General features: G+C 41.9%; 2 long non-coding RNA genes across 2 annotated transcripts; one reads left to right on the forward strand and one right to left on the reverse strand.

Annotated features, from left to right (window-relative positions):
• The first annotated feature begins 29 nt into the window (after positions 1-29).
• On the forward strand, positions 30-19,998 carry LOC115603834. Its single transcript, XR_003990004.1, has 2 exons — positions 30-77; positions 19,936-19,998. It is a non-coding gene; the product is annotated as an uncharacterized LOC115603834 (long non-coding RNA).
• A 5,260-nt stretch (positions 19,999-25,258) lies between these two features.
• LOC115604126 lies at positions 25,259-26,832 on the reverse strand. The gene is made up of 2 exons (XR_003990128.1): positions 26,522-26,832; positions 25,259-26,394 (listed from the first exon to the last, which is right to left on the reverse strand). It is a non-coding gene; the product is annotated as an uncharacterized LOC115604126 (long non-coding RNA).
• Positions 26,833-26,945: the final 113 nt, after the last annotated feature.

A 26,945-nucleotide genomic window follows, 5' to 3' on the forward strand; every position in this document is an offset into this window, starting at 1 on the left:
GCCAACCTTATGAAGTTTAACCAAGCCAAGTGTAAGGTCCTACACCTGGGTCGGGGCAATCTCAGGCACTGCTACAGGTTGGTCGGAGAAGAGATTCAGAGCAGCCCTGCAGAAAAGGACTTGGGGGTGTTGGTTGACGAGAAGCTTAACATGAGCCAGCAGTGTGCGCTTGCAGCCCAGAAAGCCAACCGTATCCTGGGCTGCATCAAAAGAAGCGTGACCAGCAGGTCGAAGGAGGTGATCCTGCCCCTCTACTCTGCTCTCGTGAGACCTCACTTGGAGTACTGCGTACAGTTCTGGTGTCCTCAACATAAAAAGGACATGGAGCTGTTGGAGCAAGTCCAGAGGAGGGCCACGAGGATGATAAGAGGGCTGGAGCACCTCTCGTATGAAGACAGGCTGAGAGAGTTGGGGCTGTTCAGCCTGGAGAAGAGAAGGCTGCATGGAGACCTCATAGCAGCCTTCCAGTATCTGAAGGGGGCCTATAAGGATGCTGGGGAGGGACTCTTCGCTAGGGACCATAGTGGTAGGACAAGGGGTAATGGCTTCAAACTTAAACAGGGGAAGTTTAGATTAGATATAAGGAAGAAGTTTTTTACTGTGAGGGTGGTGAAGCACTGGAATGGATTGCCCAGGGAGGTTGTGGATGCTCCATTCCTGGCGGTGTTCAAGGCCAGGTTGGACAGAGCCTTGGGCGACATGGTTTAGTGCGAGGTGTCCCTGTCCATGGCAGGGGGGTTGGAACTAGATGATTTTAAGGTCCTTTCCAACCCTAACTGTTCTATGATTCTATGATTTCTAGAAGGCACAGTGTAGTGTCAGCCTGTAGGACTGCATCCTCAGACTCCGTTATGCCTCAAAACAAGGTCCATACAACAGCTTACAGTTTACAATGTCTTATGTTCCCCCAAACACTTTGAAATACTATTACTGAAAGTAATAAGTGTGCAGCTGCCTTTAATCCCATGTCAGGACTCCAAAGTGAATTCACATGGGAGCCAGAACTTGTGATGTGCCTTGCAGTGTGATGTGTGGTCATATGCTTCACATGCTGCTAGCTGATCTCAGATATGCGATCACTTCCTTCTATAACCTTGATTGCAGGATGGATTGTCCCATGTATTGCAATAGTAGCATCAGTACTATTTAAAGATGAGACAGAGATATGAGAAAGTGACTTCTTCAAAAAAAGAATGAAGTGAAACTGATTCCGAAATGTGGTCTGCAGGCCTCAGAGTTGGATGGATGCTGTAGACTTGGGAGAGAAAGGAAAGCAATATGATTATCACTGTAAGGGGAAGAGGCATCTATACAAAGTCCTGTACATCCACAGGAGAATTCGTAGGGGTTGAAACAGAAGAGGGTTGAAAAGCAGCAACTGAGGGTTTGGAACAGGCTGTCCACCCTGACAAAGGGAATCTGCTGCTTTCCTCTTCTTTGACACAATATGCATGTTTCAGCAATTTGGGCAGACAATTTGTTAACTAGTGAGCATGATGGAAAGACAAAATGCGTTCATCCAAATGCCATTTGCAACATCATGCACAGCTACAGTAATGAGCTCTGTTGATTACAGAACAAGGCTTTAGAAAACCAGTGCCCCACAGAGTCTATTTTCTCCTGCTGACATCACATTTTTAAGCTGGTTTTTTTCTTTCTTTTGCCTCCAGTTATTTCAGGCTAAACTCTGTCCACACCTGCAAGCTGTATGGTTGCAACTGAAAGCAGATTTGGCCTTAGCCTTGTGCTTCTTTTGTTCTAAAAAATACAAAAATTGTGACAAAAACGCAGAGTCCAGGCTTCCTTTTCTCTAAGCCAGCTTTTAAGATCTAACTTTTCATGGGCTGTGCTAAGATGAGAAAATGGGAGGCAGGTGCCAATGCTCTCTGTTTACAGAGCCTCTCTTATTGCTGAGGGTCTGAAAACACCTTACAAGTGCAGGACCTGCTCCTTTTCCCTCTACTGGGATATTTTAAGTACAATAAAGAGGTAAGAATCTTAGCAAATGGTCTGGAATAGGTGGTTTAATCTGAATCCTGTTAACAGCCATACAGCCATAAATTTTGGGATCCCATAACTCTTCACCACTATCATTATATTCTTCTGTGCCTCTTTTTCCACAAACCTACCCCAAGAGCAGCTACTGAGCCAGCTAGCAATAATACACAGCATATGTAATAGGCAATGACTGCACCACAAAATGTATAATTCTGGAAATTTCTAGCCTATAGTAGGTGCCTTATTCCCTTACTTGCACAACTAGCAACAACAGCAGTACAGTCTCTGAGAAGTTACAACACCCTTGTTTCCCTTTTTCAAACTCCTTACAGTAAGTCTTGGAAGTGCCAGGCCATATTCTGGTAAGCGTTGCTACAAGTTAGCACGCCAGGTCTACATTACACTGTCCTTCTGGCCTTCATAATTAACTGTGCTATTCCTAAAGGCAAGTCCTTGCAGTTCATTTAAACTTACAATGTAGATGTTGATTTGCTTAAATGAGCTGCAAGAGGTACCAGACATAGCTGGGATAATCATATAGGATCTTGGTCAAGGCAGATCAATCATTTCAGTATAGACATACCTTGAACAGGGCTCAAGCCACTGCAGTAGTGGCAAAAGCATGTTTGAAGACAAAGAGTGTGTTGCTGAATGATTAGGCAAGTCCCTTTGATATCGTTGATGGAGTAGTGTGAAGGGGCATGAACTATAACAGCACGAGAAGACACCACATTTCCACGAAATTCCTATTGATGCAGTGCAAATTTAAGGTCTCACCCATACTATAGCCTTTACCTGTAATACTAGTGCCAGTGTTCAGATGCTGACAGTGCAAGGGGCTATGCTATATTCAGCTGCCTCGGGTTCACAGCTCAGGAGGAGGAGGAGGTGTAGGGGAAGGTGACTTAGCCAGCCCCAGACCCCTGTGAACCAATCTGCATGCTGGGGTACCACCACTTCTCCCTGGGATGCCTCGCAGCCACGTTCTCAAAGCTTTAACTTCATCCCACTGTAGCTTCCTACTCTATTTTCCAAAGAAATAAGGTTACCTAGATGAGTAGCAGGTGGCTGTAGGGTTTCTATATGGTGTGACCTCCACTCTGAATATAGCAGCAAGTGTGGGAGATCCATGTAGGTTTTCTGTATGTGCATAGACTTTGCCATAACTTCCCCTTGTTAGTAGTTTTGGCAGCCTGGGGCACACATTGCCCTCTTAATTAAAAAGCAGTCATGATGTCTGTACTCAGTGGCCAAAAATGCAGCCAGATGTTGTTATTACAGCACTTAAGCCATTTGAGGAGGTGATAAAACTTGACTAGCATAAATTCAGAGTTTGATTAGCGGAAACCAAATTACTGTGAGTGCATATGAGGGATGTGGCAATTTTAATTAAATTAACAGCAGAACTCTGTGGTGCAAATGAGGCATTAGTCACTGTGCTGGGCTGTTGCATTGTACATGCAAAGGTACCCAGCAAAGAGACCCTCTTGATCATTTCAGAGTGAGCCCAGATGTCAGGCTGTAACAGATCCCAGCAAGCCTACAATGGTGGTCCAGTGGGGAGATGTGGTATTGGGTTCTAGTATACGACAAGCTTCAACACTGAGGAATGAAAGAGTCTCTCTGCATCTAAACTATTACTTAGGGATTTTGAACCACTAGGAAATTATCCCACATGCCATTACAAACTTTTGTATGCACTGGTGGGGCTAAAATAACACCTAAAGCGTATACAGCAAAACCAGAATGAATAATAAAACATTCTCCTTCAAGCAGAAACAGGCTTTGGGAGAAAAATTTACCTAATTTTGTGGGAGTTCATCCTGTCAGCAGCTGCAGAAGTGCTTTAGACAGGTACTAGGAGACACTATGTGAGTTGGCAGAATTGTTTCTCCAGCTTTCACCACTGATATTCTCTCTCTTCCTCCCAGCTTAGTTCCTCCTAAACATAAAGACCCTGGAAAGATTTAAACAACCATCCATGTTGCAAATGCCACAGAGTACTTGTTGCTAATGGATTGCTCAGTCTGCACGCTTGGGCCATGGGCTGATTCCCTTCTACCCCCCTCTCTTAATTTCTGGACTGCAACATCTGCTCAAAAAATGTGCTCTTATTGGGGTCCCTGAGGCAGCTTGGGCATCCTATGAACTACATGCATGTCACTGCCTTTTAAAATCTCTTTTGGGGAACTCCAGTAACTGGAGAAAGATTCCTTTTCCTCATCTGGGGCTGTACGTAGCTACATCATGTGTTTTCCACCCTGATATATTTCAGAAGTGCAAAGAAATATTGCAAAATGGCCTAAAATTACACTTTAAATGTGGCAGCCTCTGATTTATGGTGCAATTATAAAACATGCCATGGTAGTTATTAGTTGTGAGATTGAGTATTACATGTTTCAGAATGTAAAACATAGCGGAGAATTTCTAGCTGTGATTGTATATTCACCTCTAAAGAGAAAATGGGTGTAATTACACTGACATTTATGAAAGAGAGAAATAAAAGCAAAAACAGAAGAAAAGTTAAATTTGAAGACAAGAGCTATGAATATATAAAATATTTATATTGTTACAATTTTCTAATTGAACATTTAAGCAGAAGCTAATTATTTGATTTAAATTGGTCCTTTTTTACATAAGTAGCATTTGAAGAATTTTGGCTTTTAGAATTTATAATGACACTATTTTTTCCCTAACATTACTCATCTTCAGCATAGTAGATTGAGACGGATGCAGGAAGCATTAAAAATCAAGGAAAATCACTACTTTCACAAAATGAAAGGAATGATTCTGTAAGATTTGATCATCCATGCTGACTCTTCAGCATCAGCAGGGTTTAAAACTATTCGCCTAAAAATGGTACCTACTGTCAGATGTAGTGGACAGTATTTTATTTACCTTTTTGCTCTCCTGCAATAGTTGGAAGGTGTCCCTGCTTATATGGCCTTGGATGTTGCAGGAGCAAGAGAGTTAGCTGTAAGGAAAATAATATGTTTAGTCACAGCATTTTTGATTTAAAAAGTTGCTTCAGGTCATATTCAGTGAGAATATATGATGTTAGTGCTACCACCAACTCACACAGCTTATCCTACTGACTTTGGTAACTGTTCTGCATGGTGCAATGCCAGCACTATGGTTTTAGTATAATAAGCGAAATAAACCAATCTGAGTCCTCCTTTCTACAATTAGAAGATTTCTCCATTTTTGTGATCTGGCTATTTCCATTCTTTCTCAAATTGGGCAGTTTTGAAGTCTATTTTGAAGTTCATGTTTTCTTTGGGGATTTTTTATTTCCTTTATTTGGTATAGTATTTTATTAAACTTAGGGGTAGGGGAGGTTTGCAAAAGAAGGAATACTGAAATGTTGCACATCCTAAAATGCCAGCACAATTGCAGCAGGGCACAAATCATACTATTCAACCAGAGATACACAGGGTAGGGCCAATGCAACGCTGTTTCGCTGCGTAACAAAAGCAGGCAGCTGCTGAGGGTGTCAACTTTTAGGAGGCATCTTGCCGTGTATGCTGCTTACAAATGAAAAAATAAAGCTGTGTGTTTTTTAGCTTGACCCACCCACCCATTGCTGCTTTGTTCTTCTGTGTTCCTCTGCAGCCACTACAGCCAAAGGAAGGGCTCCCAAGGAGGAACAGGGTGGCTGATGCCGAGAAGTTGTTTTTGCCCACAGCTTCCTGCTGTCTTGCCCTCCTACCCTTGGCAACAGGACTCTCCTCCACCTTTCAAGCGCAACCCAGCCCTGCATTGCCCCTTTTCCTCCTGTGCTAATAAGACCCAGACGTATTTTCCCACACTATTCTACTCCATGCAAATTTGGGAAGCCTATCCAGTCAAAATCAATTGTGCCAAATCCCATGTCTCCAGCAGCAGCAGCAGGCTGAGACAGGAGAGGCCCCCCTGCTTAACTAACCTTCATGAAATAAAGGACAACTGCTCTAAAATTTCAGTGTTTCAGAAGGAGCTGGTACACTGGGGTGCAGGGCAATGTATACAGAGCTGTTGGATGGAGGAGTAACCAGTCAGCCCAAAAAGCCTCTACAGATCAGTACCAAGTTTGACACTACAGTAAGGTCCACACCCTCTGCCATAGTCCACAAGTGGTTTGTGACCATGCGGTTGGTGCTTGGCCTTGGCAGGCACTAACACAGGCTGCTCTGCATGGCTTCCTGAGCCAGGGTTATATGGCTTCTTGTCTGCCCTCGTTTTCCTTGCAGGCAGCATTTGACTTGCCTCTTCCTGGTCCTCTGGACAGTATAGCACAACTCAAAATAGCCTTGGGGCTGTGTCCAGCTGTCTGGCACAGCTGGAGCAGGAGCTGCCCAGCAATAATGGCAGCAGCTCCTTCCCTCTGTTTTCTTGGCCATACACATAAGGACCTAGGGCAGATGAGCTTTGTGCTATCTGTCCTCTGCTCCTGACTTGGTTTTGTCAGTGCCCTCATTTCTAGTCAGAAATGCTGCCTCCCTCTTTCAGACACAGTAAGAAAGTTGTCTGTGAGTTGACTTTATGCCAGAGACTTCCTGATGCAGGGGTTTGATGAAACATGGGAGTTGACCATGTTGATGACTGCTCTTGAGCTGTGGCTGAGAAGAAAACCCCCAACTAAACAAAAATCCGAAGCACATAATTCCTTCCTAGGATTAGATTGCTTTCACGTGTAGACTGTACCCACAGTCTTTTCCTGTAAGTATAGACATATTTGCTAGCTAGTAGCTGTTAAGGAAGCTGCTCCAAAGTTTGCAATTTTGCATCATGCATCCAAACATTGCTTTCATTTCTGCATAATAGAAGGACATGTGCTGTGAAGCCCTCCCTGAGATTGTAGGTCAGCAAAGGGGAAATGTTAAAGAGTCAGAGAGAGAGAAAGGTTTTTTGGTCAAACCTTTGCATACCCTCCATGTGCCCATAAAAAAGGTGGGAAAAATACCGGCTAAGAGAGGGAGGAAAGTATCTGTTCATATCTATTGTATGAAATACAGTATCATTTAATGTGATGCTGCTTCCAGATAGAGTCAGAAGTATGGTGAGCTTGCTCGCTGACTCGAAGTGAAAAATACCGGTAGATCTAGGCCACCCTCAACATGTATCCCTTCTTTATGTGGAGAAATTGTCCATCCTTTATTCCTTCCTTTTTTCTACTCCTATTCTCATAGGTCAGCTGGGATCATTCCCCACCTGAAACCAGTGCAGGATGCCATCTTCCCATAACTTTATAAGAAAAAGTCCACTCCAGTTTATGCCCTAGGTATGGATGCCACACTGATGCTGGAAAATGGTGATCTTTGGTCAGACTGGCCAAAACCAGGACAGTGACACATACTGGAATGAGATCATGATGGGACCGGCAGTCAGTGCTGGAGGTGGCACCTGGAAAGTGGGGAGCCCTCTTTTCTCTCTTGTCCCATAACTCATCAGCCTGAATAATTTCCATTAGGGTGGGTGCTTCTGACAGAGGACCTGGAGCTTCAGGAACATTCAAGAAAAAATGTGCAAGGCTGGGGAAGGAAGCTGAATTGGAGTCTCTGCTTCTGGGCTGTGAAAAAAGTATGGTCAGTCCCTGAGAAACCCCTGTAAGGATATGGAAAGATGAGCTTCAAATGCTCACTAGGTTCTCGCAAGAGGGGAGGAAGCTCATAAAAGGTGAGTGGGGTTCCTTCCTTCATGTCATCACAGCATAAGGAAGCCTGTAATGGAGAGATCTGGCTTGAAGGTCCCCCATCATCTATATCATCTCTGAGCCTGAAGGGCAGTATCCAAAGCCTGCCCGTAGGCTTCTGCTGATTCCATACTCTTGAGAGCCATGAGAGCCTTCACAAGAAGGACAGGAAAGACCAGCAATCCTTACCTTCAGGTCAGGCATTTCTGAATGTTTCTGGACAAGCTGGCTCAGCTCAGTCATGGTCTGATTACACAGGATAAAGCAACTCACAGGTTACCACAGTCTGTGGTGGGATATGAGTTTAGCTGCACAGTCAGTGATGGAGTCATTATTAGTGCGTCCTTCTCTACAGCATGGGTTTCCTCCACAGCAGACACCCCAGAACAGACTTCAACCTCACTACTGTTAACAAGTGGTTGTTAACAAGTGATGGGATTTAAAAGACCTTTATATTCGGGACCTTTATTACTTTGTTTCTGTATCCTGAGGTTTCACATTCTCCACATCTTTATAGTGAAACTCTAATAGTAAAAACTTAGATTCTTAATTGACTACATGACTTCGGGTAGTGATGGCTTTAAAAGCAAAAACCAAATACTTCAAGACTCTAGATCATGTGTTAAGAGAACTATATTAATATGAATCAGGAGTGAATCCATACTGGGAAATATAAATTATTTATACGTACCTAAAAGACAGAATGCAGGAAATCTTAACATCTTATTCATATACATTGCCACAAAATTATATTTGCATGAAGCCATTAACCCCAAAAGAGTTCAGATCACATGAAAGACTGACTGAGAATATCATGTGCCTAGTCTCAATGTAGGTCAGTGCATACACATGGCAAAACTGAAGGAAACTAAAGGGAAATTATCTTCTCCACCTAGAGAAACTCTTGCCTGAGGTTCTACTGGAATTTGGATGATGTCCTAAGTTAAAATTAAACATGATTCTCTGATGAGTACAGATTAGAATGACCTTCCTTAAACTGCAAAAGTATGGCATGGGGTGACACACTTCTATTTATCACCCATCTCTGAGCACAATTATTAAGCATGTAGGCAAAGTCACGGTAACGGCACAGGCAAATTAGGCATGGAAAAATGGGCAGAAGAGATATGAGCAGCAATGTATCTTCTTAACCTTTCTGATGTCTTGTTCACTCATAACTGAATCATACATTTTAAACATTCCTTGGATACAGAAATCTGTTAAATGCACTATGTGTGAAAAAGATACAGAAAAACTGGAGAGGATTCAGAGGAGCATAAGAACAATAGCAGGTTTAGAAAGCATGGCCTGTGAAAGAAATGCGAGGAGGTTTACCTAGCCTAGAAAAGAGAAGTTGTGCTGCTTCACATCACAACTAAGCCAGCCCAACCACTGCCACTTGTCTGATGCCCTCCATAGGGCTTGAACTAAGTCAGCAGAAAATTAATTTTATTAAAGAACTGAAAGCTTCTCCACTTTATCCTCTGAACTGGTTCACCACAATCACACAAGGGCTGGCTGAATAGGGAAAAAATTAAGGTGGTTAATTCTGGCAACAGCTAACCTTCAGACTGGCTTAGCTTTAGTGTGAAAGTGCACCATATATGGGTACACAATACAGAAATACAATCTGTATATTTTAGGAAGAAGAGGATGTTGAGCAACTTTGCTGTATCTGCTGAGAAGACAAAAAGAAATCTGCTAAGTATTTATCAAAGATTCTTTGTTTACGTGAAAAAAACCCCAACCAGCTCACCTTTAAAACAGGAATGGTACTGGGTACTGAAACGTTAAAACACCACACATAAGAATATTGTGGAATTGCCTTCACTGGAATCATTACCAGATACTATGTGGATGTCTGCTGGGATTAGTCCAAAGTTTCTTATTGTGCCTTGGTACAGAGGTGGACTGGAGGATGATCTCTTGAGATTCATTCCATCCCTCCCTTTTTCTGACTTCACGATTTACTGAGTTCACCAGAATTCAAGCTAATTCTGCCTGAACTAGCTCTAACTGAATTCAATACTACTTAGAAAAAATGGCTTTAACAAGAATAGTGTCAGATTCTAATACTGTTACTTGACTAATACTTTGTTGAAGACCAGAGAGGCATCTGTGAACACACTGTCTATGGACACATTATCAGACACACTGCTCATGATCTGCTTTGTATTCTGGAAAACTTCCTAGATTGGCACAGCTGGTCTCTAAACACAGCATGAAAATAAGCCCATGAGAATAAGTCATACTTCAGAAGTGATTCCCAGGCTTATGGTTCAGACCACAAATGGGAATGCAATACTGGCAAGCAGTTGCTCAAGCATGATGGAAAACCAGTTGCAAACACTGGAAATAAGGTCACCAACTGGGAAATGGGTACACTAAGATACACAATTTCATTGATATATCAGAAGTATAACAAACAGCAATTTTTTATTGAAAGATAAGTGATGTTCATATTCAATCTGCAGAAGTGTGAAATTGGAGTTAAAATTAAGTAGAGGGATGTGCTGTATTCAGAACTTTTTTTTTTTTCTTCTTCCTCTTTTTGGAAAACTTCCAGAAATAACAGACTGCAGAATCAAAGAATGAAATTGGAAAATACTGAAATACACTTCACTTTCTGTCTTCCCATAGTCAGTTAATGCTATTATTAGTGATGTTCTCCAGCAAAGTGTTTTGCGGACAAACCAACCACAACAGCTTTCCTACACAGAACTCTCTATTCCCTTTACTGTAGGGAAGTTCTGGGAGGAGCCTTGTAGGAAGAATAGAACCAAATAATTTTACAGGCATTTATTAAGAAAATATGCCAATTAATTGATAGAATTTTGTTATCTAAGTAACTAGACAAAACAGTTCAAATGCAGCAAGTCTGTGGATTCATCTAAGACTTTACAGGTGAGGGATCAAGCTAAGAAGTAAGCTTTATGGAGTATCTTTTCAAGTCTTTGGAAGTCCTGTCAAATGGAGAGGATCAATAATAATTTAGGGAGGGTATGTAAGCCCTTCAAAGAAATCTGAGCACAGAATTTGCTGTGTAATCACGCCCACCCTGCTGATGCCAGTGCAGCCTCACATGGGAACCACCACTGTGGGACACAAAGCTGCCATCCGTGGTTTGAGGAGCGGGCAGCTTTCTTCTTTGACAAGCCCTGCTACCTTTGAAGCTTGGATCTGCTTGCTCTAATGGGACTGATTACAGAGGGAGAGGAATCTTCAAAAGGCTTTGCTGCCTCTGTGAACTAACTAGTCACAAGTCTGAACTGACATCCTTTTGTGACATGTACCATAGGTTATTTTTTAACTTGTTCCTCATTCTGCCCTTTAACATTAGCATCTTCTTTCTGTTTGTGTGTGTGAATGCTGAAGTTTGCAGACACATCATAAAATAATCAGTTCCTCTGCCTTAAATGGGACTCTTCCCATAGTTCTCCCATCGGCTCCATGTATTTTTTGCTCTGAAGTTTTCTTATCAGTCACACATTTTTAAAGCCATTGTGATCCTGATTCAGCAGTGTGATGCATGGTTGTGGCTGCCTGACTGTCGAGAAGCATATTTTTATCATAGGGATAATTCAATGGGAAGGGCAGTAATAACTGACACATGGAATAGGAAAGAACAAAATGCAAACAAAATCCTGAACATGGATCTGCAATTCCTCCAGGCCTCTGTGTGTGTGTTCATTTAATTTAATTTCACTCACTTAATGCAGAATTCTGCTGATGCTGTCTGTTTCCCTATTGCCAGATGCAGCCCAGCTACTTTATGAGTCCGAAGCAGGACGATGCACAAGTAATCTCCCCTTTCTCAGCCCTGGAAGTAACCCATGGGTCAGCATCCTCTGCTCATTTCCTTCTCCTGCTTCTGTCTGCCCTTATGGAAGGCATGACTTCCTCAGTTGATCAACCAAAATATCACTTCTCATCCAAACCCCTTCTGAAAAATGTATTTCATCAGATGTCCTTATTTACAGGAATAAATTGTAAAACTAATCTCAGAAGGAACTTCCAAGTGTCTCCAGTCTGACAGGTTTGTCTTTTCAGGGTGTAATGTTAAAAGGCCAGGGATTTCTTTTGTTTTTAAATTTTGGTGACAATATCAAATATATTGCCCATCAGGTAACTCAGATGTCTCATTTGAGGAGTCCATATTAAAGATAAAACCAGATCCACATTTATATAAGAAATAAGCTGACAGAAATGCTTTGATCATTATGCAGGCATCTAGTTTTAGCGTGTCTTGAAACTGTTGACCTCAGTGATTCACATCTCATCCTTTCACGGAAAGGTATTTTACTTCACTTACTCTCTCAGTTTACAGTTGTGCCTTTTATCTTACTTCCCTTGAACTCCAGAGGCCGAATTTGTCCTCTATGTGAGTCCTCTTGGGGTAACAGAAGCCACACAGATTACATTTCCTGTTTTTACTGGTTCTGCTTTTGTCTTGGGCATTCAAAACATGGGCAAAAAAAGAAGAAAGAAAAAAAAAGGATGACCCAGCTGATATACCTCATCACACCCATCATGAAGACCTGGTCTTACGGCTTACTCCCACCACATGTTTGCAACAAGCTCTCTCCACCACTCTCAAACAAGCTAAGGCAGCTGCTGTCACTCTGTCGCTGCTCCCTTCCTCCTCCAGTCCTTTCAGGTAACATTTGGTATATCTGTACTCATGAACAAAAGAGAGTGAGGCGGTGAGCTCTGGTTTTGGACCCCTGATTATCTACATTGCTTAATCATTAATCTTGTGGTTTGGCTCTTTATTGGACCACTGCAGTTAGCTCTATCTGCAAGACAACCTGTTCCCAAGCCATTGGCAGAGCAGCCACGAGCTAGCCATTCTCACTTGACTTCAGAGCCATGGACTGTGAACAGAGTTTCAGATCTGGAGAAGACAAAGGCATGGCCATGCATCCCATCTCCTGCCTCCCTAATGCCCTCCTAGTTACATGGTGAAGCATTAGCCTTATTTGATCAGTAGTGTATGCTCCTGTCAATGACACTGCTGCCGTATTTACTGCTGAGAAAAGAATCATAGAATCCTAGAGTGGTTTGGGTTGGAAGGCACCTTAAAGGTCCTCTGCCATAGGCAGAGACACCTTCCACTAGACCAGGCTGCTCAAAGCCCTGTCCAACCTGGCCTTGAACCCTGCCAGGGATGGGGCAGACACAGCTTCTCTGGGCAACCTGTGCCAGCACCTCACCACCCTCACAGTATATAATTTCTTCCTAATGTCTAATCTAAATCTCCTTTCTTTCAGTTTAAAGTCATCACCCTTTGTCCTGTTACTACATGCCCTTTTAAAAAGTCCCTCTCCAGCTTTCCTGTAGGCCCCCTTTAGGTACTGGAAGGCTTCTATAAGAGCTGAAACAAAAGCGATCACTAATTAATGATGTGATTCTGGAACAATTTAATCACATGATTCTGGAACATTTTGTTATTTGCACAACAGTGGTACCATTTTTCTTTTTTTTTTTAACTTTCAGAAACAGAAGGCAACTGCCAGTGAGGGCTGCCAACAGCATCAGTAAAGACACATGGTTCATTCACTTTTAGGTAAAGAAATCTTGGGTTAAAAATAAAAGTAATGAAAAGTCACTTGTACTCCTTGCTATATACCTATACACCTATACTCCTTGCTACATACACTGGAACAAATGCTATACACATGACTCAGGGGAATTTCACGTGGAGAACAATACTGTTCGGAGTCTGGAGATTACGTTCATACCACCTGATAAGGCTAGTTGGCACTGCCCATGAGCAGAAGTGCCTTTGTTTAAAGAAACCTGAACTTTTAAACGTTCTTCGTGAAATGGCTTCGTTGAGCTGTGCTACTGCAGTGCCTTAAAAAGGGAGCGCGGAGACAGCACTGCCACCTACTGCTACCAGGGACATGGCTCTCACTCAGCAAGGGAACAAAAGCTTGGATAGTAAAAGTTGGTATGTACCACAAAAATACATTTACTATAAAAGTAAATGTTAAAAATTAATTTTAAAATTGATAGCTAAAAAATATTTACCATAAAATTAAATACCCACTTTTCCCTTTGCAAACCATCAGGGAATAAAACAAGCTACCATTATGGTCCTGTCACAATTTAAAAAAAACCAAACAAGCCATCTTGCCACCCTGTTTTGTAGCTTAGTCACATACTGTGATACTTTTATTTTTAGCTAGTTCAATGTAAAGAGCTTTGTTAGGAATTTACTGAAACTGAGGCAATTAGCATCTTGCCAGACTGTCTTTATATTAACAGTGCTGTCCTTAAAGAAAGGTATGATGGACAATAGACATTAGTGATAATAGAAAGAATAACACACAAGAAAACTAATTTCAAAATCATATTAAAATGCATGAACTAAAAGTGATAGTGCATGTATTTCTACTTTTTCTATATCACCTGTCCTATATAGCTGAAATTGTCAGCCTGAGTCTTAGAAGTCTTGTCCTTGATAAACACTACCAGAAATGCACCAAGAGTTACTATTTAAGGTCATAATAGAAACTATTACAACATTTGTAGCATTAAAATGGTACATTAACGGTACAAACTAATAGCTACTACTCTTGCTCTAAAGCTTTGTGGAAATGGGGCACTGATGTTTGTGGCTAGCAAGAGATGTGGTTCATCCACATTAATTCAGTCACAACAGACCTGTCTAGTGAAGGGTGGTTCTAAGGTGACTATAAAATCAGCACTAAAGAAACTATATTGGGGTTTTAAGAACTGTGACCCTCGAGCTTTTGATGACACTTTATTAAAGAATTTTATTAGAATTTGTGATTTAACTACAGAGTTGCAAAGGTTGCCAGAAACTGCAAAAAGGGTGGTGATTTTTTCTTACACCACCACATATGTAAATATTGAAGGAAAGTCACTGCACTGTTTGGGAAATTAAATTTCAGCTCTTCCCCTAGGAAATGCTTAGGTGAAATAGAGAAGTGTATATGGGAAGGCCTGCATACAATGCCGTCAGTCACACATGCTGTGTGAAATCCTGGCTCAAACTGCCTGGAAGTTTGCCCCTGAGCTGAGAAAGGCCAAAATTTCAACCTCGGTGTTTACATTTGCATGCGGATTTCACCAGGAAAGATTTGCTTCCTGCTTTTGGAACATCACTTCTTTGTACTTGATTCTAAAGAAAACTGCTTTTCACATTAAAAACAGCACTTGGCACACAGTGTGGCATTAAAACCAGCTCATACTTTGTCTTCCAATGCTTTGAATCAGGATCATCCTTGCTTATCAAGTCAAGCTGCCTACTGCTGCACTACCCGAGGTTTAACAACGCTGCTTTGTAAGCCCATTTTTTGTCCCTATTAAAGTCCTTGCTTATAAGTCATTCAAATCCCTGAACCTAAGCCCTGCTCTACTACTGCTTTTAGTAATTTTTATCTATGCCTGGAAGATCTTTGGGATGTCAGAAAAAAAGCCAACTGAGACAAATGAATGCTAATATATTTCTTTCCCCTTTGGTGCAAATTCAAACAGGTTAGCTTCTAGTACGTGGTTTGAACAAGAGTAGAACTAAGGAGTATTTCCACAGCCAGACATGATTCTCAGCTGTGAGAAAGGGACTAATATCTTTGCTTCTTGGACAGTCAGGTGCCTGGAATTTCCCAGCTGTGGCATATTTGACTGGGTCCTCATTTTGGATGCATCAGGCTAGGAGGATTGTCCAGCCAAAGCACTGTGAATGTCCTTTCTAAAGAAAATTACTCTGAATCCTAACACAAATTATAACATTGAATGTGATACTTCCAAACTAGTTAAAGGTCATGACACACACACACAAATAATAATAAAAAAAATAAATCAAGAAATCATCTGAATATAATTTGAGGTAGTAAGCTACTTCGAAGTTCAAACTTAATTTAACGATGGAAAGAAGTTAGGAAAAAAATATATGGGTTAAATTAGTTCATATTTGCTTATTCATGCAGTGTTAGCAGACAAAACATCCAGACTTCATATGCATTTACCAGTATATTGTCTCTCACTGATACTTTAAAGTATCAGTATGTGCTTTAAAGAGCACAAAACTCTCTACTGTCTACCTAGCTCAGGTGATAGATGTTTGTGCTTTAGGAGCAGGGATTAATGAATTAAATTAGCATTTCCTGTGCAGCAAGTTGCCAGAAGAAGTATGGATGGATTTATGATTTGCATAACAAGAGTTGAGAAAAACAGAATAGAATATTTCAGTTGGAAGGGATCTACAATGATAATTTACCCAAGATTTAGCCGAACAGCTCCAATTGATGTAAGTGGGAATTGTGTGGCTAAGACTGCTAACTGGTTTTGTGTCTTCAACCAAGAATCTTTACAGTATCATAAATTTTCTTATAGAACCCAGTATTTATGCTCCAAGGAAGATGAATATTATATAAAAAAAGTATTGTTTAAAACCTACAAGAACACTCAAGATGCAGGACTGGTGAATGGAACAAACCCAGTGTTATCTTAAGCTGGTGTGATCTGTAAGGTTTAAATGCTCAATAAGCTTCCTGGCAATACCCAGCTGAGATTAGTAAACCAAACTTCATTCTTCACAGAGAAAGCACAATATCAGAAAAACAACTTTTGCTCAGTGGATGGGAAAAAAGGGTTTATGCAAAAGCATAAATTACATGAAGCAGAGAAAAACTAGTTGGGCAGTAGTTGCACAATCAGTTTTGCAGACTGTCAGTCATTATAATACATACAGATGGGATTATCTTGACATTTCCCAACCTATTCATCAAATACATATTGCTGGAATGTGCTCATCTCACTTCTGAAGAGCTCCTGTGGGTGATATAGTTACTAATACTAAACATAGTTACAATTTTTTTTTCCTTTGTATAGCTACCAGAAGACCTTCTCCATTCCATTCCATTCATCTGCTCCTCCACTCCATCTTACTCTTGACCCCTTTTCTGGACACATAATGTGTACTTAATTTGACACTGTTGATAATCTGTCCTCTCATACCTGCACAGATGCCAACTCTTAGGGTTGTATGTAAGCACCTCCTCTGGCTTCGCAAACATTTTTTTCCTATTACAAAACAAAAAAACCTGGAACAGATGCATTGAATATATTCACTCTGGATGATGGGAAAAAAGCTTCAGCACAGAAAAAGGAAGAAAGTAGAGTTTTCCTAGAGAAAGTAATTGGAAGATGCCCTCCTAGTACATCTCATGTTCCTAAATGGCAGTGATCCAAACATCATCTTTTTCCTCTAGAAATCAAGGGGACAAACACATCAGCCTTGACTAAATGACAGAGGCTAAGAGGTTAAGAGGTCACCTGGGTAGGTTACTGATGAGCATTTTGCTGTTGTTAGTCACTCCACTATCAAACAGGTCTGAATAACCACATTTATTAACTATATACAATATTAAAGACCTGGCTGCATAGTTATTGTACTCTAAAATGCTGAAAATTTGGACTTCAGGGATTATAAAATACAGAAATAATTGTTCTGTACTTATTTTGCTTTTCCTTAGCTATATATTTCATTTCTTCCCTTCTCCTCTTCTCTTTTAACAAGTCTTATGCTTGGCAATTTTAATTTTTTCCTTTCTCAGACTGTCAGTCAAAGGCAGCATCTTGACTTACAAACAGATCTTTTCTTATTTATCACCATGACTGCAGGCATTACGCTTATCTTCTGCCTCTCAGATAAGCTCCCCCTTCACTAAGATCCATCCTATAATCTCAACCTATTTCTATGTGATTTAACCTCCTTGAGATAAATAGATTTTCTTTTGCTTGTTTTACTTGAAAGGATTTTACTTGGACTAAGTTCTGATACAATCTAGACTTGTGGCATTCAGTTACAAAATACAAACAATAATGAAGAAAGCTTTCCATTTTCTGAGAAAGGCAGTTTGGCAAAAACTGTACATACACAACACACATGAAAAATTAAAAGGTGAAAACAAACAATTCCCTTTTCATGGGCATAACTCTTTCTAGGCTAGCAAAACTTTATGACATATACTTCTGCCATTGCAGATACAAAAAAAGATCATTTCTGTGCTCAGTTCATAAGCAGTTAATAAATAATCTTTATTTTATCAACAGCTTGCAGGTATACAAAGAGGGCAAAGTCTCTTAAAAATCTAATTCCTCTATTCTCCAGGGCTTAAAGAGTCTGTAGGCAGCTGGAATTAAGTCTGTGACTGTCTGTGATTTCAGCCATTTGCTTCATTAAAACTTCATTAAATCTAAACACACCATTCATATATTTCTTAAACGTCCTGACAACACCAATTAACATATCAGCAGAATAAATGTTAATTTATAATTACAATAATACATAATAATGTATTATTTTATTTACACACATGACTGAAACCCCCAGATATTGTAGACAGATGATATCTTACAGGAAACTCCTACAAAGCAGAGTGGTAATCCTTCTATGTGAACACTTGAAACAGGAAAGCACATTCAGAATTTTCTAGACACATTAATTTAAACCTATTTGGGCCTCTGCAACTAAAGAGCAAAATAAATGCAGTGAGCTTTTCTAAGAAGGAAGACAAGCTTATAAAACTCACCTCCAAATGAACTGCAGCAACTGTCAGTTTTTCTTTACAGGTAAGAAACAGCTGCTTTTCATTACTTTGGGCAGTAACATCTCATTAGCATGGCAATTCAGGAAGCTGGGGAACCATGAGCTATGCCTAATGAAGTTGATTCTAAGTTTCTTCAAGCTTGGCTCAGCCCAAGCAGAAAATCAAGTTGGGTTATGCAGCGGATAATGGGTAAAAGTTCTGGAAACACTGCTGAGGATGAGCTCTGTTCTGGCAAACTCAACTTTGGCCGTAGCAGCGCTGACTTCTGCTATTTCACTCTCTAGGCACAGATTTTTGGCAGTTAGGCAGCAAATAATTTCCCCTGTTAAATAAGTGAAAAGAAATGTATCCTCCATGACACATTAATTTACGTGGCAGGTCAGGGAGGGTATCAGTGAATAGGAGGTCCAGCATTCCGTTATGGCATGGGTTGCACAGCTGTGTTACACTGCCTGCAGGAGCTAAGATTAATTACAGCCTTCATTCACAGATGTCCCCACTGGCATGAACCCTAGTTATGGCCATTGGTGACATGTACTTTGGCAAGGTCTTGATGGAATGGATATTTTCCAGTTTGCCTGGAGCAGTAAGAGCTTGTGGAGCTGCATCCTCCACACATAAGGGTCTGTGCTCAGAGGCCAAAGGAGGAGAAACAATTTTGAGTATGCTGACAATAAAGAGTCTCTCTCTTTATGTGTATATAAATTGTTTTTCATCTTCCAGGTGGGAAGGTGAATACTAAGTCTCTAATGAGACTTCACTGATTTCATTTCAGTCTGTGTCAAGAGATTATGAAGTCTGGTGGACAGATAGTTGGCTGTGGAGCCCAGTAGAAAGCTGGAATGACCTCTACCATATTCAAAGCATCCTTCGGGACTACTACTCTGGTGGGATATGAGCAAGTAGGGGACTTCACAGCACTATACAAGTGTTGTGAAGCCATTCATTCCTTGAAACCATCCATTCCTTGACAGTTTAATATCGCTTGTTAGTTTACATGGGCTGTGAAACAAGCAGTGTTTGACACCAATACAGTCAGTTCTGCCATTGAGGATATGAGCTTTTGTCTTCATAGAGAAACCGCCCCCCAAAAAAAAACCTAGTGCAAACACGGGTTTGTTAGGTAATGAAGAAAGGTAGATAAGGTAGTAAAAAATCAGTTGCCAACTTACCTATACTAGTGTGCCTGCTGTGGGCTTTCACCTCCTTCATACTTTTACAGATGCTGTAAGCATCCCTGGTAAGGATTCTGATATTTCTTCTATTAAACATAACAGAGATTTTAAATTGATCACAACAGAAAAAAGATGTAAAGAGAACATAGCAGAACATTCAATTTCAATGAGTTCAATGAGAATTTTCAAATGAGTTTGTCAAAATGAATGATTGCATTTCATTTGTTTATTTTAATCTAAATTGAAGAGTTAACATTGGTTAGGCACAGCTTGCATTGGTACATAGTGGCAGAAAGCAAAAGCAAAGGCATTAATTACTGTTCACTGACTTCAGGTATGATTTTGAAATGTACTAGATTAGTGAACAGTATGTCTCCAATAACTACAGCTAAAGCAAATACATATATTTGAAACATACAACCACCAATGTCATTATTATTAGCTATTTTACCTTTGAAGATCACTTTGCTGAAAAGAATAATTACATCAATACATTTCACAGCTACAGGATGGCCAGAGACGAGATTCAGAGCAGCCCTGCGGAGAAGGACTTGGGGGTGTTGGTTGATGAGAAGCTTAACATGAGCTGGCTTCATTGCGCACTCGCAGCCCAGAAAGCCAACCGTATCCTGGGCTGCATCAAAAGAAGCCTGAGCAGCAGGTCAAAGGAGGTGATCCTGCCCCTCTACTCTGCTCTCGTGAGACCTCACTTGGAGTATTGTGTACAGTTCTGGTGTCCTCAACATGAAAAGGACATGGAGCTGTTGGAGCAAGTCCAGAGGAGGGCCACGAGGATGATAAGAGGGCTGGAGCACCTCCCGTATGAAGACAGGCTGAGAGAGTTGGGGCTGTTCAGCCTGGAGAAGAGAAGGCTGCGTGGAGACCTCATAGCAGCCTTCCAGTATCTGAAGGGCATCTACAAGGATGCTGGGGAGGGACTCTTCGCTAGGGACCATAGTGGTAGGACAAGGGGTAATGGCTTCAAACTTAAACAGGGGAAGTTTAGATTAGATATAAGGAAGAAGTTTTTTACTGTGAGGGTGGTGAAGCACTGGAATGGATTGCCCAGGGAGGTTGTGAATGCTCCATCCCTGGCGGTGTTCAAGGCCAGGTTGGACAGAGCCTTGGGCGACATGGTTTAGTGCGAGGTGTCCCTGTCCATGGCAGGGGGGTTGGAACTAGATGATTTTAAGGTCCTTTCCAACCCTATCCATTCTATGATTCTATGATTCTACATTTTGAGTTCCTTTGTTAAAACATTTTTGCAAGAAAAAGGTATAAGCAAGACCAGTAAATTTTGAAAATTTCATTATAAAGCATTTTCTGTTGCAGAGAGCTCCTGCCCAGGAATGACACCACCGCTGTGATTAGCTTCTCAGAGGAATAGTCTTAGGGACAATTCTTAAGTTGCTCCTCTGCAAACCAATGCTCTTAGATTTTGATTGTAGTTCCCGCCAAAAAAATGTGCTTTTTCCCCACTGAAACCTATTCGGAAGCCTGACTGACCGTACAGGAAAGCAGGCTGATAAGAAGTGAGAGTAGAAGTCGTATTTGATGTCCTAATTGGCTAGATAATGAGTTGCATTTTCCTGACTAGGAGAGGCTCTTTTGCTGAATCTTCATACTGTAAAATTCCAGGAGATGGCTTTAAGGCTGTTGATCCACATGGACGGTTCATGTAGAAAATTGATGTAGTTTCCACTTGCATTTGCAAAGGTCTGGTTGTCTTTCTGTCGTTGCTGTGGTAGAAGCTAGGTCAGAATGCTATTTATCCACAGATAGGAAAATCACCAAGGGGAGATCTGAAGATGTGAATGAAATGTTTCAGAGATACAGAAGATTAATTTCAGAGCCAAGGCTCAAGAAAAGAACCCTGATTTAAAACTGCTCCATAGGGGTTATGAGCAATTTAGCACAGGGAAAAACCTCACATTGTGCATGTAAAATACCATACCGCTACATATTATAAAATGACTTATCTGTCCTCTGCTTTTTTGGTATCAGACAGAGCTGTAACTTTCTGATAATGAACAAAAGAAGGGAAACAGGAAATCAAACATCACATTTTCCTAGATATCACATGAGAAGCAGCATCTGGGAGTACTTCCACATTTAGCATAAGGTGCATAGCCTCTTTTCTTGTGTCCTCCAAATTCAGTGACGCTTAAGATTTGTGTGGAAGGTGTCCCCTTCAATGCTTTTCTTTAAAAGGCAGAAACAACCTGCCAACACCATGACATTGAGAGGGTGCATTTTGTCTCCCAATTTTTGCAAAGGTGCTTGAAGGAAATTAATACAGCTCTGAACTTCACTAATTGCTCACTTGATTATGTTTCTCAGCCACAGTTCTATACCACCCAAGGACATGGAATACACAGCTAAAGGCTGTCTTCCCTCCCTCCTTACCTCTCTGCCTTCCTCCGTCCCTCTTTCCCTCTCCTCCAGGCTCTGTGGAGCATTACCATCACAAAATTATTCAGAACAATGTCTGTATCACACTGGCAGGAGGAAAGTGCTTGAGCACTTTGATGACCTCCTGATGTTGCTTTTAACCTGAATTATTCTATGATTCTTCAGTATCTTTCATGCTTGAACATATGTATTTTCACAGCAGCTGGACTTCCTAGAACATGCAGTTCCAGCCAGACATACTCAACTGCATATACAAACACACAGGCAAAACAACCTCTATGAACAGATATTATAAGATATAACTTCACAAATAACATTCATTACAATTCACATGAAATATGGAAATCTATAACTTGTGCATTTGTGTCGCCAGCTACATACAGCATGTGAGACTGAGTTTGCAGGGAAAGAGAACTCTCTTTAGAAGGAGTTGAGTTCTTCAGACTTTGGGTGGAATAATAACAATTCAAGGTTTTAGTAGCATTACTTGGTATCACATAAGTATAATGCTGAGCTGAATAATTTCACTCTGAGCAATCATTCAGAAATGGGAAAGGTTTCATCTGATAGCCATCAATTGACTGACAAAGTCAAACCTAAAGAACTGCACACATTTTAGAGAGCATATAAGTCCCAAAAATGTGAAGAGTTCTTAGGCAATAAACTCTGCTGTGGGACTAACTATACTATTTTTTCCTACATCCTCTAAGCAAGATTGTGAAGCCCAAAGAAGCATATTTCAGCCACTTTAGTTTAGTTTAGATTAGATCAGTTTAGATCACTAACTTCTGGTTTTGATTTTATACAGGAAGCTAAATATTTCACTGAATTTAGTATTAAAAATTCAAACAATTCAGACATACGTAATTAGGCATTTTTTCTAAGCAATATTATACCATTTCATACAATACAGACTGCAAAAAGAAATAATAAATGCTTACCACCATTTTTAGGTCAGAACAGGGATAAAATAGTTTACTTTTTATGACCGAAAAAGTATAATTTTCTCTCTATTATGAATGTTCGGAGCCCTTTGCATTTCTTAATTGCAATGTGGGTTTACTCCCACTAGGTGTTACCCTTTCTCTATAGTTTCTGAAGAAAACCATCCTGAATAAACCTGGACCACCAGTGGGTGCACTGCCCAAAATCCAAAATAGGAGCTCATTCTTCATTCCATCGTGATGGAAACGTGGTTATAAATACTGACACAAAAACAACCCCCCTCCCCAAAAAAAGCCCACCCCACCAAACAACCAAACCAAACACCCAAAACCCAGTGTAAACTTCTCAAAATATTAAAAACTGTTGGATCCCATCAGATTAAGATAGCATGCACCCAACACATAGCTAGTTCTGGTAGGAAGCTAATAGCAAACACCAAACTGCAACTGTCTTATCTGAAGGAGCTATTGCTCAGAAATGTCATGGTGCTGCAGAGTCAAAGAAATGCAACCACACATTTATTTATTTATTGTCATAAAGCTTAGCATGTCCATTACACCGTATTTAATATTTAACACCCTTTACAGAGGGGTGTATGCCTTACGAGGCATTCTGTGGCAGCCTTGAATGTTACATGTATTTCATTGTCTCCCACATAAAATAAGAATAAACCACTGAGATTATGACTGTGTTACACAATCCGATAACTGACACGTAAGTAAAAATAGTTGATATATTTATCCATTATAATACCCCCAGATGAAGCCCAGTTGTCCTCACTGGAGACCAATGCAGCCAAGTGAAAAGAGGAAATAGAGAACAAATTAGTTGAATATTTTGTGAAAAGAAGAAAAAAATCTGTTAAAGAACTTACAATAACCAAAGCCTTGCAGCCAGGCAAAGTATCCTCACATGCATAAAGCAGCAGCGAGATGCCCAGAGAAGATAATTCTTCTGAAGAGAGGTTGGTTCACACCAGCTATTTCAGTGCGGGGCATGTTTTTAAGCCCAGAAAATGACAGCTATCACAGAGACAAACACTGCAAGCTGGGCCTTTGCCCAGGACTGTTGAACAGGCTGTATGAGCAGTATCTTCCCATGAGAAGGCTCCTTGTTCCGGCAGCCTGGGGAGTTGGGTCAGCTTGTACATTGCACACAGAACACTGCAGTAGGTTGAGCGGCTTCATACCACTCCATAAAGACCTGGGACAGTGGCCCAAATAAGGTGCTTGTTAAAGCTGTGTGTCTGTGCGTGTGTGTCCCTACCCTTAATGTGCATGGCTTTGGACATGGTGCTGCATGAGAGTGTGGTGGGTCCTTCTTATCTGGGCTCACCCTAGATGCTAGGCAGGTGGAGGTGCAGCTCTGGAGAGCCAGTGTCTGAAGAAGCAGCGAAACTTGGCAGGCTGAGCTGGGCTTGTTCAGCCTGGAGAAGAGGAGGCTCTGGGGAAACCTTAGAGCAGCTTCCAGTGCCTAAAGAAATCTGGAGAGGGACTGTAAGACCAAGTAGTGATAGAACAAGGGGGAATGGCTTTAAACTGAAAGAAGGGAGATTTAGATTAGACATTAGGGAAAAAGTTCCTTACTGTGAGGGTGGTGAGACACTGGCACAGGTTGCCCAGAGAAGCTGTGGCTGCCCCATCCCTGGCAGTGTTCAAGGCCAGGTTGGACAGGGCTTTGAGCAACCTGGTCTAGTGGAACGTGTCCCTGCCCATGGCAGAGGGCTTGGAGCTAGTCTTTGAGGTGCCTTCCAACCCAGACCATTCTATGATTCTATGCTTCTACGCACTTAGTTGTCTGTGAAGCTTTTGAAAACACGAGCTGGAAGATCCATTAAGCTCAGGTTTTATCAAGTCTGGTCTCAAATCTAACAAATCTCAAGTCAAATAAAAAGCTTAAGCCTAATAAATATGTTAGTGCTGTTTTGATTAACCTACATTAATACTCACCTAATGCCAAAGAAATTAAGTTTAATTAATAATTAAGTATCCCTTCATATATAGATATATAGATATATATGGGAACATTTGTAAGACTCACCTGCTGGTAGGTACAAAATATTCCAGTGCAAATTCTGCTATGAATAAGCGCCTGCACAAACATTATATGATTTCATCTTCTGGGTGCACAGTTTAATCACAGTGCTCTCAACAGAGAGCCCACACTAGGGAAGTAGAGTTTAAAATACGAATCTGTGGGAGGCTCTAGAGGTGGCTTCTTGCTAAGAATGGCCAGAAGCAGGGTGATGTGGGGGGAGATGCCACATTAAGAGACTGAGAGGTAAAAGTAACTCCATGAAACCGACACCAGCAAACCGCCATGTGAAAATTTCGTCTGCTTTTAGGCTGCTGAATTGAGCCTAAAATAGTATAAGGGAAGAAAACAAAGATTCCCTCTGTCCTAGCAGCTAAGTCTCATTATTTTCCCTTTTTTCTTTTCTATAGCAACAGACTCATATTTCAAAGGGTAACAAATCAACTTCATTCAGGCTTATTTTATTTTTCCATGATCTTTCAGAGCTGTTTTCACCTCTCTCCCACGCCCCCCCTCCAAAAAAAAAAAAAAAAAAAGAAAAAAGGAAAAAAGAAGGAGACAAACAAGCTGCTTGTTACAAAACGTCAGCAAAACATCAGATTAACCCGATTTTCCATTTTGCTCCCACAAGTGAAGATACTTGGTGGTCAAAGCCCTGGCAGCTGGCTTTCCCACATGGAAAAAGTAATGTTCTGCATCTTTGCTGCCCTACTCTGAGTCTTGATCGGATTAAACTCCTGTAACTTCCAAGTGTCCCATGCCCCAAGCCCCACCTCATCTCCTTCCTTAGACCACAGTATCTCCCTCTCAGCTCTCCCTCAACACATCCTTTTTCTGTCATCTATTTGCTTTTTAAAACTTCTATTTAACTTCCCCTCTTCTTCCTTTCCTTCCTTTTTTGCCTCTTCTCTTGGGCAAACTTAGCTTTCTTCTTGAGAACTTGCCCTTCCTTCCTCTCCCATTTCTCCATTTTTGAAGGACTTCTTCCCCCTTACCTCTTCATCTTTTGATTACTACTTCGTGGATCTACTTCTACTGCATGAGGGCATTGCAGCCGGGCAGCCCAGAGAGGGCTTCTTTCACCAATGCCCTACCAAAAGAGGGCACTGACGTTGCCTTCATCGTCCTCAGACCTTCCTGTCCTTTCAGCTGCTCTCACGAGGAGACTGAACACTTGAACTCCCAAAGGAGAGCAACTGAGTACTGCGAGGCAGCAGCTCTTTACTGTTACTTGCAAAGAGACAGAGAAATGTAGATAAAATTCAAGCCTGAAGCATAATTTCAATGCTCTCCGCCAATGCATGTTAAATAGGTGCTAATGTTTCACGCAGACCCCCTACCTAATTAATCCGAATGAAATCCGAGCTGTAAGAGCACCCAATTACACGCATATCCACGCAAACGCGAGGACCTCTCACGGTAAAGCGCCGCTTGACAGGCAGCCGGAGGGGACCCCATCCGCTCCTGGGTCCCCCTCACCCACGGAGCCCCGACGGCGGACACTCCAGCACGGCCCTCCCGGTGCCACCCGCGGGTATCCTGGGTCGGCGAGAGTTTGTCACGGCGTCCTTAAAACCTGCGTAGTGAGGGTATTTTGCAAGCCCAGAAACAGGCGGGAGGACCCGGGTGAGGCGAGCGCGGGCAGCACCGCACGCTCCCGTTTATCTCCTGTCAAGGCGACAGGAGGGAGGGGACACGGTTACCTCGTCGGGGTCTCGCTAGGCGAGGGTTTGGACAAGCCTTAGAAAGACTAGCGGGGGCTCAGCGCGGCTCCTTCGGCGCGACAGTAGTGTCTCACCGCTTCCCCGATCCCGCACCTCGGGGCGAGCTAATGGGGGTTCTTGCCTGCGAAAAGAAGAGACGCCCCGGAGAAGCCGCCGGGGAGCGAGCCGAAACCCTGAGGGGTGCGGGGAGGGGGAGGGAGCGGGCAAAGTTTTACCCCCGCCGGCTGCACACCGCGGTGCCCGTCTACCGGGCGGGAAGAGGATCCCCGCCGCAGCCGGAGGAGGACCGGGAGGGAGGGGGGAGGACACGACGACGGGGGACTCTGCGTCAGTGCGGGGCCGTCCCCTTCCCTCCCCGTGCGCTCGGCTCTGCCTCCCGCCAGCCCCCCCCCGCCTCCCGCGA

This window comes from Strigops habroptila, chromosome 2 (genome assembly GCF_004027225.2).
Source record: "Strigops habroptila isolate Jane chromosome 2, bStrHab1.2.pri, whole genome shotgun sequence".
In the NCBI taxonomy this organism is placed as follows: Eukaryota; Metazoa; Chordata; class Aves; order Psittaciformes; family Psittacidae; genus Strigops; species Strigops habroptila.